General features: G+C 37.5%; 2 long non-coding RNA genes across 2 annotated transcripts; both read left to right on the top strand.

The window, feature by feature from the left end:
- Positions 1-380: 380 nt before the first annotated feature.
- On the top strand, positions 381-2,194 carry LOC109048877. Its single transcript, XR_006161540.1, has 3 exons — positions 381-493; positions 1,415-1,494; positions 1,651-2,194. It is a non-coding gene; the product is annotated as an uncharacterized LOC109048877 (long non-coding RNA).
- A 1,469-nt stretch (positions 2,195-3,663) lies between these two features.
- Positions 3,664-10,595, top strand: LOC122147272. The gene is made up of 3 exons (XR_006161538.1): positions 3,664-3,800; positions 6,379-6,571; positions 9,966-10,595. It is a non-coding gene; the product is annotated as an uncharacterized LOC122147272 (long non-coding RNA).
- The last annotated feature ends 9,386 nt before the right edge of the window (positions 10,596-19,981 follow it).

Here is a 19,981-nt window from a genome sequence, read left to right as displayed (position 1 = left end):
GTTTTGCAAGTAGTTTTGTTTTATGCAATACTTCTCAGAGCATTCTCATGATTTTTGGATCTGAGTCAAGTCAATAAACATAGCAGACTTTTATTCCTACATAATTTTGAACATATATTGATTTTTTTAACCCCACTGACCATCTAACACATCAAAATCAGTAAAATAGTATACTCAGTGGAAAACTATAGCCATTTTGTAACAGTAGAGGCAGTTCCACTTGAAAATACCCCTCATTTTGATGTAAAGTCAGAGCATCCACAGCTCTGCTCAATAAGCAGGAGTATGTTCATGAAGAGTTATTTCAAGTTAATAGAAGTGTCTACAGGCATGCATATTGAGACCTTAATTTGCATGTGTTTGTCTGTTTCTGTCTGTATTTAGTGGGATTCTAATGGGTACAGAGCCAAAACATTAGCAGAGCTGAACACAGAGGAGCTTTGCCAGTGGTTTAGTAATATTGGTCTACAGAAATGCCTGCCCTTCATTAGAGGTAAAGTTCAGTTTGCACATTTGTTTTTGTCATATTCCCACCCATTTTAAATGCTTGAATTCACCAAACATTGAAGAGACTAATTCATAGCCACAAACCAATAACTGTTCAGATTATGTATTACTCATTTGCACTTTTAAGTTATTGCATCAGTTTAAGGAGTATTTCCATGCATCAACTTAAAAAGAGAGGAAAATCAACATTTGCTAGCTAATATAACTCCATAGAGAGGTTTACCATTTTTAGCTAATGATTTGCAAGGCCTATTTGTAACACATTCAAACCAATAAAGAGCTATTTTAGAGATCCATTAGTGTTATTTATCAGAAGCAACAGTTAATAATAATCTTGTGGCTTCGGGTGGATCAAACCTTACAGAGGCAGAGTTCAGTGGATCTCACATCGCTTCTATTGATCTCAACACACTCAAAATCCTTCAAGTGTCCAATCTGGAGGAGAGATAGAGGCTGCTATCTACCATTTACCATGAGTTACACCCACCAAACTCCACCATTCGTTTTACAAATTGTTGTTAATGTATACAATATCACATATGACAGCAACAATACAGGTTAGACGCTTTTGTAAAATAGAATAATTGTATATTACTTGCGGTAAAGCAGATGGATATATAGCTAGCATGTCCATTAGTGTGTAATTTGGAATAATGCAATCACACACATACACACACAAATACCTAGGAGAGTGTGTATTAAGAATTAATCAAATCAGTCTGATGTACACTCAATTTATTGTATTATTTTTAGGGCTTTTTCTTTTGTCTTCCTTGAAAAAGATCAGCCATTAAGTCTTACCTTTGGAGAGAATCATATACTGTATGGCTTGTGGCTTGTAAGTGCTCTGGAATTTACACAGTGAATTTACTTTTACACACCGTCTCTATTTTTCCATGTTTTTCAGATGAGTTCTCCCCTAAGCAGCAGATTGGAGATTTGCCTGGCTCAGAGACGAGCCTAATGGAGCTTCACTTATGTAGGAAGGTAGACAGAATTGCATGTTGTAGTCGAATATTTCAAAGGAGTAAATAAACCCACAAACATAACTGTCTTAGGAGATAAACTTTTTTAAATTTAAAAATTCTACTTTTAAATTTAAAAGTCCTTATTAATCAGATAACATTATTTGTACCACTGAAGATATTCAGAGAAAAGATCTGAAAAACAACACCAGGAAGATTCAAGAGCTAAATCAACAGATGGCCTCCCTTCAAAACATCATCATAAGTAAATACATCCTTTTTCTTTCACCATTGTTAATAAACACTAGGGCTGGATGTCACACAGGAAAGATTAATTCTTTTGAATTTTGTCATAAAACTTATATTTTAGTATTGTGTCTACTTTTCAGGCATGTCATCACAGGGTTTGTGTGTGTTCAATGAACTGCATCTTTTTGCAAGGGTAATAACAGTGGAAATGTTGAATATCGCTTTTTTCTTTTCTTTTCTCTTTTTTTTTTTTTTTTTTTTGTAGCCAACATTTAGAGGTATGTTCTACCACAGAAATAGACTTGCAAAAATAAACCTGCCCTGAGGGGAAAAAAGTGTGACAAATAAGCTTGTTCTCCACTATTGCTTTTAGTTGATCTGTGTATGATAACCAGGTTCAGGAGCTTTACCATGGCCTAGCCTTCTGCTCAGAGCTGAAGAAGATGGAAGGCAAGATGGATGCAGTGCAGAAGAATAAGTAAGTATATGCTCTTACAGTAGAATAAAATGGATCAGAATAGAAGGTTCTGGAGGTTAATACAGAGCAGTTGGGTAATTATATGGGATTATCACAGGAAATAGGGAGAGGAAAAGGAACTGTTCATTAATGTGTTGGTCTTTATGGGTAATGATGTGTTGCATCTTCCAGAAGGAGAGGCTGGAAGAACTGATGATCAGAGTTGGTTTTGGATGCTTTTGGTGTAATTTACTTGTAGAGAGTGTACAGTACTTCCTGTGATTTTTGATGCTCTGTTTACACTCTGTTTACAGTTTATTTTTCTGTGGTGTCATTTGGATGAGAGTAATGGGTAGTCCACAGATCTTTCCTACTTTCCTGAAGTTCTGAGAAAGCTGCTCCCTAGTCCACCTTATTATTGGATCCATCATGCAAATGTTTAATGTAATTTCTATAATTATAAATACCTACATGATTCTGACTATGTTTGAAGGAATAGTTTGCCCCAAAATGACAATTCTGTTATTATTTATTCACCGTTATGATGTTTCATGATGTTGTTTGTTTTTTAATTAAACACAAAAGCAGGATTTTTTTAAAAGATCAGCCTTATCATGTGAAAACAGTTACCTTTGCAAAACGGGAATCCTTACCTGTTTAATTTATGAGGTGTGCAAATAAAGAGAGGGTGATTGAGGAAAAAGCCAGTATGGGTCTCAACCAGTAGTTTCCTGCTTTTCCTCAGCATTATGGCCTTTGATTTATTCTGACATCTTTTCGAGCTGAACACATTGAAAGCAGGAATGGATAAGGGTGTGAGAAAATACCGTCATGAATCAATATGTCCAAGTCCTCATTAATTACCTGATAAGCCACTTTAGATGAAGGCTTATTGTTTTTTGTTACGTTATGTCCTTCATGTGCTTGGCCATTTCCCCAGCAAGAATGCAAACAAATCTTTCAAGTTTCAGGGTTTTTGGATGACATCAATCTAAGATATTTGGGTCTGAGAACATGAGAGGTTTAGACAGCTTACATTTATTTAAGATCCAGCCGCAGAATAATAAAAAGCCTAATCTTTGATATAAAGTGACAGAACATTGGAAGTCTGTTCAGATCAGCTTCCTAATCCAAGACAAAGCTTACAGGAATAGTTCTCTAAAAATAAATGTGTTATGGTGTTCCAAACCTAATTGGCTTTCTGTTTTTTGAATATAAGAGTTTAATTTTTAGGAGAATATTGAACATACTTTTGTATGTAATAAGGGACTTTCAAGTTCCAAACTGCTTGAAACAATAACATTATCATAAAATTGGTCCATATAACTTGTGCACTATATTCCAAGTCTTCTGAAGTCGTACAGTAGCTTTGTGTGAAAACAGACCACAATTTAAGTCATTATGGGGATAAAATTCTCAGAATTTAGATTTCTAGTTGAACTATTCCTTTAAGAGAGCTCAAGGGAACAGCATGTGTTTGTTTACTCCTGAGGCCATCAGAGGTCCGACTTCTGGAGAAGATGAGGCTGAACTGCCAGGTGTTTACAGATGAGATCACACTGATCCACCTCAATTGACATGTGGCTAACCTGCGTGAAATTCTGGAGAAGATGCAGGCCAAGGTGAGACTGGAATCCACAATCTAGTTTCTAAAGGTTTTCAAGTTTCCTGGTGCAGTATGAAATGATATAGTGCTGACATGTGAACGCAGGCCAGTAGTTATTATTTTAGACCACATTTTAATGAGGCTGAACATATGGTACTAATGTGAGCATTACAGTCTTGGCTTTTCCCAATATGCAAGCACTTTGTTGGACATAGAAAAACACTTGGGGGAAAAATGAATACAGTTAATCGACATGAAGTCCTGAAGCTTTTCTTGTAATGTAAGTTACTGCTATTTTTCTTTTTGACATCTTTTAGACGTTTTAAACAAATCTTCATGAGAAGCAAATTAATTGTCATTTCACAATCATAGTCGCCACAACAGTGAGTCACTGGCACCAACACCACTCATTTTTCAAAAGCCAGAATGACACGAAACACTAGTGTAAAATTATCCAGGTCGTGGCCATACCTGTGATTCTTTCCCACCTCCATTCTCCTTTAAAGCGGCTCTTTCATCTCATCGGTAGAGACCTAACGAGGTGCCATTAAAGGACACATGCCGACCGGGGCTTTGGAAGAAAAGAGCGTGTCACGTTGCCGCCCTCAGGCCACAGTCTTTAGGTGCTGAGTTGGTGGGAAAGAGGCAGCGGCGCTAATGTTTAGCATATGACCTAATCAGGGGAAAGGCGCAGGTCAGGCCACAGAGCAGTCTGAGAACTAATACAAGCCTAGGCCCTAATAAGGAGCAGGCTGCCATTTATTTCCCCTAGATTATCTGACAGTAAGGAAATATTTCATCATCGCTTCTAATCTCCACGATCCGTCGTGACTGCAGTGCATCAGAGAAAACAGGAAGAGGGCGGGAGGAGTTGTTGAAATAGAGCGGAAAGTAAATTGGTGGCAAACATGGGGTCTCAGACTGAAAAGCAGGGATCTACTGTAGGGGAAAACCCCTCTAAATAATATGCCCCAAATCCTTTAAATCTTCTCTTTTTTATTTCAATTGAAACACACTTAATTTTCCTTCAGGCCAGAGATGTAGCCGTGGTTGCAGATTCAGATTAGGTTTCACTATTCTCATGGGAATGGTGGTCGAGATACTGTGATTGCGGCCAAGCATGAGAGCTCCCAGTAGTTGGGCTCACTTTGATTGTTCCCTTTTCTGGTCTTGGTGGTCACCGTGTTGAGCTGCACTGGCGGCTAAGAGGCCCAGTGGCTAATAGTTGTGGCAGCATTTGGCTCTCTTAGGGATTTATAGTCCATCTTGAGGTTGCCATTTTACTGCATGCAACACTACACTGCAGGGCTCTGTGCATCCATTATTGTAACTGACAATGCCTCACTTACATCATTAATACCAGCCACACTTTTCTAACAGAGTCCGGAAGCCTTTCTCATGCGAAACACAATCCTTCAATCCGGGGCTTGGCACGGCTTCCACTCCCATCTCATAAGAGTTAGGGGATTTCTGAAGGTGTGCCCGTTTCTCAGCCGATTGTTCTTCATGCAGCACCTCCCAATTCTCTACGGTTTAAAAGACAGTTGCCAAGTTGTATTCTGTATTTCCATTGTTCAGCTTGCTCTTGTTTCTGTTTGCTCAGTGGCCAGTAGCTATTCCCTCACATCACTCCATCACCAGGTTAGTATGAGGGCTGGATGACATTACGAGTAAATGAAAGTTAACCGAAATGATTAATTCTTAAGTACCTGCCCTTTTGCTCTTAAATAATTGTGCGAGGCCTGAGCTGTGCGTCCTGCCCTAGGGAATCCAAACAGTGGGGTGATAAGGGGTCCTAAGCACTTCTGCAGGGGGGTTTCCTGTGTGAGCGAGCTGTCTGGTGCCCCTGTCTGGGGAGAGGCTCAGTAGCCTTGGCCGCAGGGCTTTCACACGCTAGGAGACTCGAGCCCTCACCTCGGCTTTCTGCTGAATGTTCAGAGAAACTTGATCACTCTGCATCTATCTTTTCACTCATTTCCTGTATTCAGTCTCTGTCTCAGCTATTGGTTTGGGGGTGTGGGTTTATGTGATCCTGCTTGTTTACCAGCGATGACTCTTTAGTCATCATGAGTCATGACACATTCTGGCCCCTGTAGTTACCTCTTTTACAGCTCATTTTGTAAATATATTAGATTTTATCTGTTTTATGCCTTATAAGGATCAGATAGGTCTGAAAGGACAGAAAATAATACAAAATACAGTTCAATGGCTGGTTAAATTATTTTTGAAGTTGTAAATAAAGATTATTGGATTATGTTTTTCTACTTCAAAATTTCACATTAAATTCAATGTGTTACTTTTCCATTTCTTTATAATTGTTTATGAAATTTACTAGCAATTTCTGACAGAATTTTTTCCATGCACATTTTTTTTCTTTTTTTCTTTCTTAATTCACCTGCCATTAGTATGTGTGGCAAAAAAAAAAAAAATCCACAAATAATCAAGCTCATTTCCCATTTTGTCAGATGAGGGAGACTGTCATCTTCAACACTTCACACTTTTAAAAGTGTTGTTTCAAGGACAGATCCTTTGACTCTCGAGTTCTGTTATAAAATGAGAGAATTGTTTAATTTTTGTTTTTTCTTTCCCTGCAGAAGAAAGCCAAGAGGAAGAGCTCTACTCTGACTCAGCTGGTCTCTTTACAGTCTCCTGTCATGCTGGTGCCCACCCAAGTCAAAGCAGACCCAGACGGTCATTATGGTTTCTCTGCACACTGAGTAGAGGGCCAGGGTCTGATGGTGGTACATAGTACTGAGGCTGTTAATCTCTGTAATCTCTGAATGACAGGTAATTGTCAGCACATGTAATTGATTTAAAAATCTTTTAATGAATGTTTTATCTTTTTAACATGCCTTCAAACTTTTCTTTAACTGCACCAAAAATGTTATTGAAACATTTAAAGGAATAGTTCGTCCAAAAATGAAAACTGGAACACAATTTTTGGGTGATCTAAGTGATTTCCACCAACCATAACCTTTGGGCCATAGTCTTAAAAACAACTGAAATGTGAAAGAATGTGAGATCAAAGAGGTCATTTCAGTTCAATAGATGTTTTGATGAATTAGGCCTCTAATTGGCCTTTCATAAAAACATGCCAAGAGACATCCCAAATTTTCCAGCCTTTAAGAGCAGAGAGGATCACTGAGGTTCCATCAGCTCTTGTGTTTTTTCCCCTGTTGCTGTGGAAATTTGCAGGAGACAGGGAGCATAACAGGAAAACACTGAAATGTAAAACTTGGATAGCTACGCACAAGGACAAAAGCATGAATAATACATGGCCTCGCAGTTTAAGTATTCCATTTGTGAGTTGGGTATTATAGAACTCATAACCATATACATGCAAACACATGTACATAAACACAATTAAGTGGTGGATGAGGACCAGTGGGAGGGAAGGGCAAAACATAAGAAAAATTTGCATATGCACCCTCTGGAAAAGGGGGACCTGAGTAACTGCATGTATTTGGTAGCTAATTGCCAAACCTCTGGAAAAACTATTTTCACAGTGAGTGAACAAATATAAAGGCAAAAGTCACTGTCCAATTTTTCAGAAACGCAGTGCTTTAAATAAAAGCTTAAATAAAAACAGTTTTTCATGTGATCCATTAAGATATATATATATATATATATATATATATATATATATATATATATATATATATATATATATATATACACACACAAACCCGATTCAAAAAAAGTTGGGACACCTGTACAAATTGTGAATAAAAACAGAATGCAATGATGTGGAAGTTTCAAATTTCAATATTTTATTCAGAATACAACATAGATGGGATATCAAATGTTTAAACTGAGAAAATGTATCATTTTAAGGGAAAAATAAGTTGATTTTTAATTTCATGGCATCAACGCATCTCAAAAAAGGAACAAGGCAATGTTTACCACTGTGTGGCATCCCCTCTTCTTTTTGTAACAGTCTGCAAATGTCTGGGGACTGAGGAGACAAGTTGCTCAAGTTTAGGAATAGGAATGTTGTCCCATTCTTGTCTAATACAGGCTTCTAGTTGCTCAACTGTCTTAGGTCTTCTTTGTCGCATCTTCCTCTTTATGATGCGCCAAATGTTTTCTATGGGTGAAAGATCTGGACTGCAGGCTGGCCATTTCAGTACCCGGATCCTTCTTCTACGCAGCCATGATGTTGTAATTGATGCAGTATGTGGTCTGGCATTGTCATGTTGGAAAATGCAAGGTCTTCCCTGAAAGAGACGACGTCTGGATGGAAGCATACGTTGTCCTAGAACTTGGATATACCTTTCAGCATTGATGGTGCCTTTCCAGATGTGTAAGCTGCCCATGCCACATGCACTCATGCAACCCCAGACCATCAGAGATGCAGGCTCCTGAACTGAGCGCTGATAACAACTTGGGTTGTCCTTGCCTCTTTAGTCTGGATGACATGGCGTCCCAGTATTCCAAAAAGAAATTCAAATTTTGATTCGTCTGACCACAGAACAGTTTTCCACTTTGCCACAGTCCATTTTAAATGAGCTTTGGCCCAGAGAAAATGCCTGTGCTTCTGGATCATGTTTAGATATGGCTTATTTTTTGACCTACGGAGTTCAAGCCGGCAATGGCGAATGGCACGGTGGATTGTGTTCACCGACAATGTTTTCTGGAAGTATTCCTGAGCCCATGTTGTGATTTCCATTACAGTAGCATTCCTGTATGTGATGTAGTGCCGTTTAAGGGCTCGAAGATCACGGGAATCCAGTATGCTTTTCCGGCCTTGATCATTACCCACAGAGATTGTTCCAGATTCTCTGCATCTTTGGATGATATTATGCACTTTAGATGATGATAACTTCAAACTCTTTGCAATTTTTCTCTGAGAAACTCCTTTCTGATATTGCTCCACTATTTTTCGCCGCAGCATTGGGGGAATTGGTGATCCTCTGCCCATCTTGACTTCTGAGAGACACTCCCACTCTGAGAGGCTCTTTTTATACCCAATCATGTTGCCAATTGACCTAATAAGATGCAAATTGGTCCTCCAGCTGTTCCTTATATGTACATTTAACTTTTCCAGCCTCTTATTTCTACCTGTCCCAACTTTTTTGGAATGTGTAGCTCTCATGAAATCCAAAATGAGCCAATATTTGGCATGACATTACAAAATGTCTCACTTTCAACATTTGATATGTTATCTATATTCTATTGTGAATAAAATATAAGTTTATGAGATTTGTAAATTATTCCATTCCTTTTTTACTCACAATTTGTACAGTGTCCAAACTTTTTTGGAATCGGGTTTGTATATATATATATATTTATATATATATATATATAGATATATATATATATATATATATATATATATATATATATATATATATATATATATATATGTGACCCTGGACCACAAAACCAGTCTTAAGTAGCTGAGGTATGTTTATAGCAATAGCCAAAAATGCATTGTATGGGTCAGAATTATTGATTTTGATTTTGAGTTATGATTTTTTTTTATGCCAAAAATCAGTAGGACATTAAGTAAAGATCATGTTCCATGAAAATATTTTGTAAATTTCCTACTGTAAATATATCAAAACTTAATTTTTGATTAGTTATATGTATTGCTAAGAACTTCATTTGGACAACTTTAAAGGCGATTTTCTTAATTTTTCTATTTTTTTTGTATCAATAATTTTTTTTTTTGTAAAATAGTTGTATCTCGGCGAAATATTGTCCTATCATAACAAACCATACTGTACATTAATGGAAAGCTTATTTATTCAGTTTTCAGATGACATATAAATCTCAATTTCGAAAAATTTACCCTTATGTCTGGTTTTGTGGTCCAGGGTCACACACATATATATATGTATGTGTTTGTGTGTGTGTACATGTGTGTGTGCGTGTGTGTGTGTGTACATGTGTGTGTGTTCATGTGTGTGTATGTGTTTCATGTCTTTGAAACTCAGCAAAAAAAAATTGGGCTATTTTCGAGATGTCAAAGCTGATAAGTTTTCAAGTTGAATTTAAAGCCTGTTCTCCCTGTATCAAAAACTGTACAACTACACTTTTGATACTTTAAAAAAAAAAAAAAAAAAAACTGTGGAGTTGGTAGAAAGTGATTGTACTCAATGACCCCTTAAAAAAAACTGTGCCCCTGTTAGAACTGCTGTCAGTGTTGTTTTTCTGAGGATGTGGGTGTCTGTTTCAGGCTGGTGGAGTTAACGGAGTGAGCTTCTTGGGGAGCAGTGAGGATAAGCTGGAGCTGCTGCTTAAGACACCCACTGCTCACATCATTGTTCCTCGCCAGCTGGCCAAAGAACTTCCACAGGAAGGCCCTTCTGCCCCCGACTTCAGACAGACTTCAGCTCTGAGGGATCATCAGGACATAGAAGTGCTTCAGAAACACCAAGCAATGTAAACCAAATAAACACTTTAAAGTTTAACATTTCATTTCCTGTCTTACTGGAGGAAAACAGTCTGACACATCTGACGTGATCGTATCTGATGTTTTATCCCACTTTTTACCTTAATGACATTTGTCTTGTAAAAGAAAAGGTTTATATGTTCACCCTGTGTTACAGTCTCTGGGTCATTTCAGGGCAGTTTAATTTTTGAGTGGGTATGACTTCATGTTTTCGGGTTGATACTAATGTAATAGCCATAGTCTCAATTAATGGGTGGGTCAGTCAAAAACTGCTCATAAAAATGGCAATTGCATGGGAAAAAGGCATATTGAATTCTAAATTGCATTCAACCATGAAGGTCAAGTTGGCAAAATAAATCAATGTCATAACTTTCACTTTGTACACTTTTTTGAAAAAGCATCTGTGGTGAAATAGAAGGCAAGGAAACTTCCTGTAAGACTGACATTAATGAAAAGACAGACATCATAGCTGAACTCTTTTTAAATGCGTAAATATTTATTTCCATGATGGTGCCTCATGTCAAAGATTGACTCGAAGAGAGTGCCATGACATGATATAGTGAAAGTACTAACCGCTTGCTTGTATTAAGAGGATGTTAAGGGATTTTTGCATGAATCTGCAAATTATGAGCTTCATGAAGAGGTCTGGTTAAAGTTGATTTCAACATGATGAAAACATGCAAGCAACAACCAAACATTATTACATCTTTTTCCCACTTCTCGCTTGGAAAAACAGAAGTGAATTGTGTTCAGGTAAGGAATATTCTGTCAGGAAGGGCACAGTCTTTTAGTTATATATCCCTGACCTGACATTTTTGTAGTGTTTTTAGAAGGGTTAATCAAAAATCAATGTTAAAGGAGAGCCAGCCACACACACACTAAGTGTGACAGATGTGCTGGTTTAGCTCGACATTTTGATGTCTCTTGTGGTTGAAGCTTTTGGGTTTCATTGTAAGCCTATTGATAAGAGACTGGGCATTCTAGCTGGCATGTGAGACCCGCAAATGGAGGGAGGTGACCTGACCTATGATCTCTTGACCTTTGTGGTGGAATTATGTGGTCATGTGAATCTAACTGTGGGAGTTGAAAAAAGTCTTGAGGATAGAAATCCTGCTATTACTGAGGTAGTGGAAGTGAATTACACTCTGTGAAAGTATGCTCAAGTACAGTGCGTGATTCATTTGCCATTGTTCAGACTGTGTTCACAGAGTGTTTTTCTCACAGGCAACTGAAATGTACAGTACGTCGCAGGAACACTTATCTAAGGTACAAATAATACATTCATCAAAACCGCCACTTCTGTCATCAAACAAATGTGCCTTTGGTGGATCGGCCCATGGTAGGTATAAAACAATCAACAGGAAGTGTCCATCCAAAGCTAATACGATGAAGATAAAATATGATTTAGCTGCACAAACTGTTCACACAAGGGAGGGCAATCCAAACACACTTTCATAAACAGTGCTGCTGGCAAGGAAGGAAAGACATTGTGGGATTCTCAGTAGCCTACGCCCTTCCCCACCCTCTCCAGTCATGACATGTCTCCTAAAAATGCTCTTTCTTTATTTTCTTTTTTGATAAAGAAAAACAACCAACACACCAAAATAAAAACAAACATAAGAATAATGAAGGGAAGATTGATTTATAATACAAAAATGAGAGTTGCACAACTTTGTTTTCTCTCACAACAAAACAAATCTGAAAACAAACCCACCTAAAATAATAATTAATAATCTCTTGTGCAATCAATTAAGATAAATACTGCACTATATGCATATACTTTTAATCATTATTGTGCTGAGTGACAGTGCTGTTCAACTAAAACAAACCCAAAAATATGTTATTTTTTGGAATCATGAGTGAATTATTTTGGATGTCATCAATTTGGTAACTAGTTAAATAAAAGGTAACACTTTAAAGTAATACAACGCAGGTCATGTTAGCTCAGGTCCATTAAATAATATTATCTATTAATAAAAGACCTATTAATAAATGTTGAAATTAACATGAACTAGAATTTAAAAATCTAGAATCTGAGGGTGCAAAAAAATCAAAATAGAGAAAATCACCTTTAAGTTTGTCCAAATGAAGTTCTTAGCAATGCATATTACTAATCAGTGATGAAGTTTTTATATATTTACGGTAGGAAATCTACAAAATATTTTCATGGAACATGATCTTTACTTAATATCCTATTGATTTTTGGCATAAAAGAAAAATTTTCGATAATTTTGACCCATACAATGCATTTTTGGCTATTGCTACAAATATACCCCAGCAACTTAAGCCTTTTTTTTTGGTCCAGGGTCACATTTTTCTTACACTGCAGTTTTTGAAATGTGTCCAAACCTGTCATCAGTGTATGGAAGACCTGAGGATACAACAACATGAATATTCCCATCATCACAGCAGGCATTATTTCAGTGCACTGACTGTCAGACATAGCTGCTAAAGTTTATGGAGCAGAAACATTTGCCACATGCAGACGTATAGCGCATTTCTGAGGGATCGCCTTCCCTCTGGCCAAAAACCTCCATATATGCATTCTTTTAGGATCTAAAGCCAGTAAAAATAGTTTGGCCTCTTTTAGAGGGAAAAAAGTTTCTCTTTAACAAACGGAGGGGGCAGCTTGGCATTTCAGAGTTCTTTTTTTCGGGTGGTGTTGAAGCACAGTGAGGGTGGCTGTGGCTTTTCAGGGCTTTCTGGCAGTCTGTACTTTAAATTAACAGCCAGTGCAATACGTCTAGAGGACACGGACTGGCATGTGTGTGTGTACCGCATTTAAAGACTATATCAGTTCAGTCTGCAGGGTTGCTGACGTATCATTTAACATGGACACGTTTATCCTTGTAATGCATACGATGTGTATTGTTAGCGCCAATTGATATTAAGATTAAATATAAACCCAGAGCATTTCGACCTTATGGTGTGTGTACAGAGTTAAACAGCTGCAGCCAATAGATCCAAGTACACACAATATAGCCGTCTATCCTTTCACTCCCTCTTTACATTCGCATGAGTCATTCAAGGCAAGGACATTTAGATATCTGCCAAGTTCTATAATGACCTGCAATGACAATCTTGTCTCCATTTACTCCAAACATCACTGGAAAGACTCACAACTATCGCCCAAAATGGGTCACTAAAGATGATGGAAAGGAGTCGTTATTAACAACATATGCTGTTTTAGCATATACAGTATGCATTTTTGGATGGTACCTACAGGAGGAAGATGTTCTAGTTGTACACTCTTGCATTACATTGTTGGCTGACCCTTGAATCGTACAGTAACACCCCTGGGCGTCTGTTTTGTTTTAGTATTGTAGATATGACCAACTACAGCTTTCCAGATAAGCAGAAGCAGACATCTGTCTCTCTCTCTCTGAACTCAGCACTTCCAGGTTCATCTCTCTCCCATCTGCCCCCCATAACATAAGCCCCACTCCTGCCCACCCGACATATAAAGAGCTCCTGGCATTTGTTTGAAGTTAGTGTAGGCATTAGCTGTGGTTTCCTGCTTCAAATCCCTATGCAGGCCCAATAAAAAGTCTGTAGGTTGACAATTCACTAAAGTAGATTGCTGTCTGTACAGAAATGTAATACAAACAAACTTGGCATTTACTGGCTATTATGAAGAAATGTCTAGCATCCAGTTATTAGTCTGAGATAGACAGAACTCTTTGTAATCCTTATCAGCATTAGTAGTTTAATGTCCACTTAATCGACAACTGCCCAGTTATGCAGATTGCTGATAAAGAGACTGCTTTTGTAAAAGAGTTCAATAAAAAATTGTTTTAAAAAGTTGAGACTTACATTTTAAATACAATTTTGCCAGTTATTTTGTTGATTTTTGCTCCCAATAAAACCATACCCAAAAGAAAATTAACCATTGTGTCTGGCATTACTCTGGCATTTTTTTTTATTTTATTAATTGGTTGAATGCATAATTCAATTACTCACTCATGAATGCAGTTTTCCTGAATGATTCAGTGAGGATAAAGGAATGTTTGAATGAATTAATGACTCATACAGATTTGGCCTGTCCCAATACCCACACTTGTGGTTTTTGCACTTGAACACTTGTCCACTTAAATAACATATTTCCTGTATTTGGCCCAAGTATTCAAGTGGGTGTGAAGATCACAAGTGTGGGTAGAACTTTTGATTACCCAATGGAACACACTTAGTAAAGTTTTTACAGAGCTTTATTTACACATTTTCATTTTCAGTATTTTGTACTAAATAAACTAAATGTCTGTTCAGTAGTCCTTACATAACAGATGACTTAATTTAATTGTGGTGCTTCTAATTAAGCGATAAAAGCAGCTGCAAATGTTTTACAAAATACACATACTCATTTCTGCAACACTTTACATTTTATTGCCAAATTATATGTAATAGTTACATATACTTACACTGGAAAGTTTTCTTCAAATTTTCATGATTTTGGTGCATGAGTTAAAAATTTGTGTTCCTGAATTCATGTGATAAATGATGAATGAGATGGGATACGTTTAGCCTCAAAAACCGCTCCGTAGCTGTATTATAGACAGGGTGGATTTAGTGTGCATTAAAGGCACTGACCATTGGCATTTTTCAGAACTGGGACAGTCTTGTGCACTTTCTGCCATGTGCACACGCTCTCAAGTGGACAACACCGCTAATGTGGGTATCGAGACAGGCCCACTGTCCCTTGTCTCATTACTGAATGAATCAGTGTTTTTGAATAAATTGTTTCAGTGAATGATTCAATGACTGATTCATAAGGACTGTGAATTGTCTCACAGGAGTGATGCAAACAGTGAAAAAAGTTATTATTTACTATATGCATTTACATTGTTGGTACCTGTATAATAAATTACCTGTATTCATCCACATTTTGAGAGTCACTTTCGACAAAAGTATCTGCTAAATAATTAAATGTAAATGCAAGATGCACATTCCTGACTGCATGTCTCAGAATAGCAGAACAGAGCTGAAAGGAACTGGTCTGTCTTTGACATCTGGGTTGACTGATTTGTACCGCATACTTGGTGAGACAGGGAGTATGCTTATTGTCAGGGGTCAGAGCCAAAGTTTTTCTGTTAGTGAGGGGAGTTTTCGGCACGTAAATCTGGCCTCTCTTGGACCGTCTGGCTGGCAGGCAGGAGCGCGGCTCAATCTGCAAGGACTGCACATGCTCTTCAAACACATGGAGATGGGCCAAAGGGCTGAAATCAACCTCAAGCTCGTATTTTGCGTGTGGTCAGGAAGATGGTTCTTAATAAGGAATAAATCAGGAGTAACATGCTGTGGGCAGTGAGGAGCTATTAAATGTGAGGTGATGAGGAATGTGGGACAGTTTGAATTGTAAATGCCTAACTAGTTCTGACAGGTAGCCTATAGGTTTCTAAGCAACCGTGGGAGGGTGATGGCACCAAAATAGTCAGTTGTAAAACATGTTGGGGTCATTCAGCTGTGAAATTTTCTTTGGAAATTCTCACCTGACTGAATTTTACTAAGAAAATATTTAAATATTGTGTGCGTGTGTGTAAGCTACATAAATTACAGTGGCCCAAATTTGTTACCTTTTGGTGAATTTCACCATTTTGAAGACCAAATATATACCACACATGAATTTAGAACCAAGGAGTTTTTTGTATGTGGATGGTCCAAACGTCCAAAATTTGGCAAAACATTAATTTGTCAACAACTTTTTCCCATAAACAGTGTTATCAAAAAGTCAGTTGCACTGTTTTCCACACATGAAAATGCAGGGCAATCACTGGCACTCAAGCTCGGAGGTAATTATGCTTGGCTCATTATAAAAATGTACTATATTATATAAGGATTCAACCTGGCCCCCATGTAAAATGTGCGTGATGGCCCTGACCAAAATCAGACCAGTAGGGACAAGTTTAAATACAGATTGAGTCAGTGATGGATCCGTTTAAATTGGTGAATGGATCAGTCACATGACAAGACAGCAGAAAGGTCAAACATGCACTCAAAATTAGGGCCAAAGGTTTCATGAAAGGGAGGCTGGGTGAATTAAGTAGGGGAAATCCTCAAGGCTTCTGATTTCATTTCCCATGCATTTACAAAAAGCGGTTCTCCATTCAAACTGGTAGATCTCACACTACAAGGAGGCTGTAGACACTTGAGAAAATCCCCTAAGGATGTTTGTCTTGACCTTACAGTGATTAGCGGTTGCCCCATGACTTCTCTTCTGACTTCCAAACAACAATTTCAGGAGTCTGAGATATTGTAGAGAGTTAACAAAACATCTTCTGCCATCTTCCTGTGAAAAAAGATACTGCATCAATGTTAATGCTATTTAATGTAGTAAAGCATATGGCGTAGGAACTAATCGACAGGAGTAAGAGGAGATGGGAATGCAAAAAATATAAAAAATAAAAAAAAGAAAGAAAAGAAAAAAGGGGGAAAAGAAGAAGAGGTTAATTTTGTGATGATGTATGCAGTTAGAAGAGTTTTTTTTCTGTCTAATTCAAAAAGAAAAGAAAAGAAAAGAAAAGAAAAGAAAAGAAAAGAAAAGAAAAGAAAAGAAAAGGGTCAAAGGCTTTTCAAGCCTCTGGTGATCTCCGGCTCCTGGATTTGCTGGTGTTGGGTTTTCTTACATAATAAAAAATTCTTCCCACACTCTAAACAAGCAGTTCATTTATAAACACTGTACAATTACTGGCACAGACTATACCACTGAAACTGGGAGAGAGGCAGATTGGGGAAGGAGGAGGGAGAGAGGTAGACCCAAAACGAGCAAAGCGCTAAAAGAACTGAGCGGTGTGTGAAGTCAAAGTACACTTGAAAGAAAGTCTATTCTGATGAGACACAAAATGCCTACTAAATCTTACCTTGGTCAGAGGGAACAACCACATTTTTTTTTTGTTCACATAGTCTCCATTTTAGGCCCAATTTTACAATCCTAAGTAATCCTTAAATAATATAGCTTTACGTCCAAATTATTTGGTAAACAATCTTTCTTTTTCATTTTCTTTTTTTTTTTTTTATTTTGATTGTAGGTTTTGTTTTGTTTAACTTTTTGTGTATTTAAGTTATGTGGAATTATGTTTTTGATTTTATTTATTTTTTTTTTTTTTTTAAATTTTTTTTAAAAAAAAAAAAAGCTGCGTGATTATCTTGTGTTCAACAGAAAGAACAACTTGGCGATAAGCACTTTCTTATTTGTACCACCAGGGGGCAGTACCGACCTTAATAATCTGCAAGCATTGGAAGCGCCACTGGTAAACTGCACTACACTACACTACACTACACTTGTATTAATTTGACTGACTTTTAAGTGAAATACTTTAAGCATACATGCGAGGGAAAGGTTTTTAGATTTAAAGAGAAACCAATAGTAATACAAACTCCAGTGTCAGGAATCCAGTCTAAAGACAATAGCCTACATCAGTGGTTCCCAATCCTGGTCCTGGAGAACCCCCAACACTGCACAATTTAGATGTCACCCTGTTCAAACACACCTGATTCAACTCATCAGCTCATTAGTGAAGACTCCAAGACCTCAAATGTGTGTGTCAGATAAGAGAGACACCAAAAACGTGCAGTGTTGGGGGTTCTCCAAGACCAGGATTGGGAACCACTGGCCTACATAGATAACCTTTAAGTTTTCCTATATTCCTGTCAGATGATATTTATAGCATCATATTTATAGCATATTTATTATCTATCTATCTATCTATCTATCTATCTATCTATCTATCTATCTATCTATCTATCTATCTATCTATCTATCTATCTATCTATCTATCTATCTATCTATCTATCTATCTATCTATCTATCTATCTATCTATCTATCTATCTATCTATCTATCTATCTATCTGTCTGTCTATCTATCTGTCTATCTGTCTTTCTGTCTTTCTGTCTTTCTCTAGCACTTGAAGCATTTTATCTTAGAAAGTTCCCAGCTTTTCTTTGAGAATACTGGAGTTAGAAGATTAGGGTTCAATGATGCATTTTAAATCTTTTTTCTTTTATGAATCTATTTACTATTTGTTGGCATTTTTAATTCTGAAAATGTGTTTTTTGTTTTGTTTGTTTTTTGTCCCTCACAATATGTTAGGCTTGAATAACTCAAAGATCATCTTAAATAGTTAAGGATGATCTCTGTCATTTGTTTTGTAGTGTAACAAACAACAGTTTTTTTTTTTTTTTTCAAAATGGGTACTTGATGGACTGCAACAACCTTGACGAGATCAACTTCCTCTATGAACCAGACAGCAATAGAAAGATGAACTGTGACTGTTCATGGCAGTCAAACTCTCAATGCCTGATGGAGAGAGACAGGGTAGTAAATAGAAGTTAATCGGTCAGGGAGCGTGAAAACGTCCGCAACTCCATAGAGGCCTGCACATCCGAGGCCCCTGGAGACAATCTCTGGACCTGATGCCGTCTGACATGACACCAGCTTTTCTGAGGCCACCAACTCAGCTACCGTCCTGTGTTCTTGTCATCTTGTACAGGAGAATAAAAAAAAAGAAAGAAAAAAAAACTAAAATGTAATTTCAAGGTTGAGTATAACAGGGTAAGGGTTTTGTTCTTTTTTCTTTTTTTATTATTTTAACCACACACATTTGTTATTTCATATGTGTTTCCTGTCTGTTTCTGTCTAGGCTGATTTGTACTCCCTGAGGAAGACTTGGAGGGGACGAATAAGAGGTTGCTGAAGTTCTGAGCACTACTGATCTTCACCCAGAGATGGTGGAACTTTTCCCAGTGTCGGCATCTCTTCTCCATACCGACATAAAGAAATACGTACCCACTAGATAGGGGGAGAAATTCACACATGAAAGTCACTCAAGGACACTTGTCAGAGTAGTTCGGAAATACAGCATGAAATGCTGGCAAGAAGAGAGGGTAACTGAAGTCTGCCAATTTGCTGGTGCCTAACGTGGCTTGGAACCAACTTCATCTGCAAAAGTGACATTCCATTTAAGCTGCTCGTCCTTCATAATTTAACTGGACACATTTTCAAGCCACTGGGATCGTTTTTTTTTTTTTTTTTGACATTACTGCGTCCTTGAAAACTGAATTATAAGAAGTGCTAATTCTAAAATAAGCGATTTGTTTTTAATTTATTTATTTTATTCTTGTAAACATGTCAGCTTCCAGTTTTTGCAGTAGGTGATCCAAATATGAATTACGGGATAATGGATACTGATGTGCTGCAGACGCGGAATAATTCTATTTATTCATGCTGACTCCTCTTTCACATCCCCATTTATCAAAGGAGACCTCGCTGTCGCCGCTGATGCGTGGCTGAATGGAGAAATGACATGTTTCTCTGTTTGTTGAGTGACTATCACTTTGGAGAGCATTTGAGTTTTGACAGCTTCCTGTCGACCTGTATTCAACCTGACATAACTCTGTAATAGAAAATTGTAAGGGGTTGGTAGAGATAGTGTTTGCACTTTAGCCCTGTTCAATGAAGTCTTGTCATGCTTGGTTTATGGCTACCCAAAGCTGCCTCATGTGGTTTGACTAGACGTGATTTGAGTCAATTTCCCAATCTGTGGTGGCTGTGGGGAGATAGTGGGCACTAAATCAGAGTTTATTTTGCTGTTGATGTGATGGGGAAATTTTTTGTATAGGGCAGTTTTCACTACTCCAGAGCTTTATATTTTTCCTCTTCAGAGTTGCTTCACCTTCCATTGCCAGGTATTATTTATAGAAATGAGTGCATTTTAATAGCGGTCCTGAAAACTAGCTTTCCAAATCTTTGCATAATTTTATGACCTCATATTTAATCTCCTAACAGCTTTTTACAGTTTTAAATGTTTA

The sequence above is a fragment of the Cyprinus carpio genome, chromosome A13 (genome assembly GCF_018340385.1).
Source record: "Cyprinus carpio isolate SPL01 chromosome A13, ASM1834038v1, whole genome shotgun sequence".
In the NCBI taxonomy this organism is placed as follows: domain Eukaryota; kingdom Metazoa; phylum Chordata; class Actinopteri; order Cypriniformes; family Cyprinidae; genus Cyprinus; species Cyprinus carpio.
Note: the sequence above shows the minus strand (reverse complement) of the source record. Positions and strands in the feature narration are given on the sequence as shown.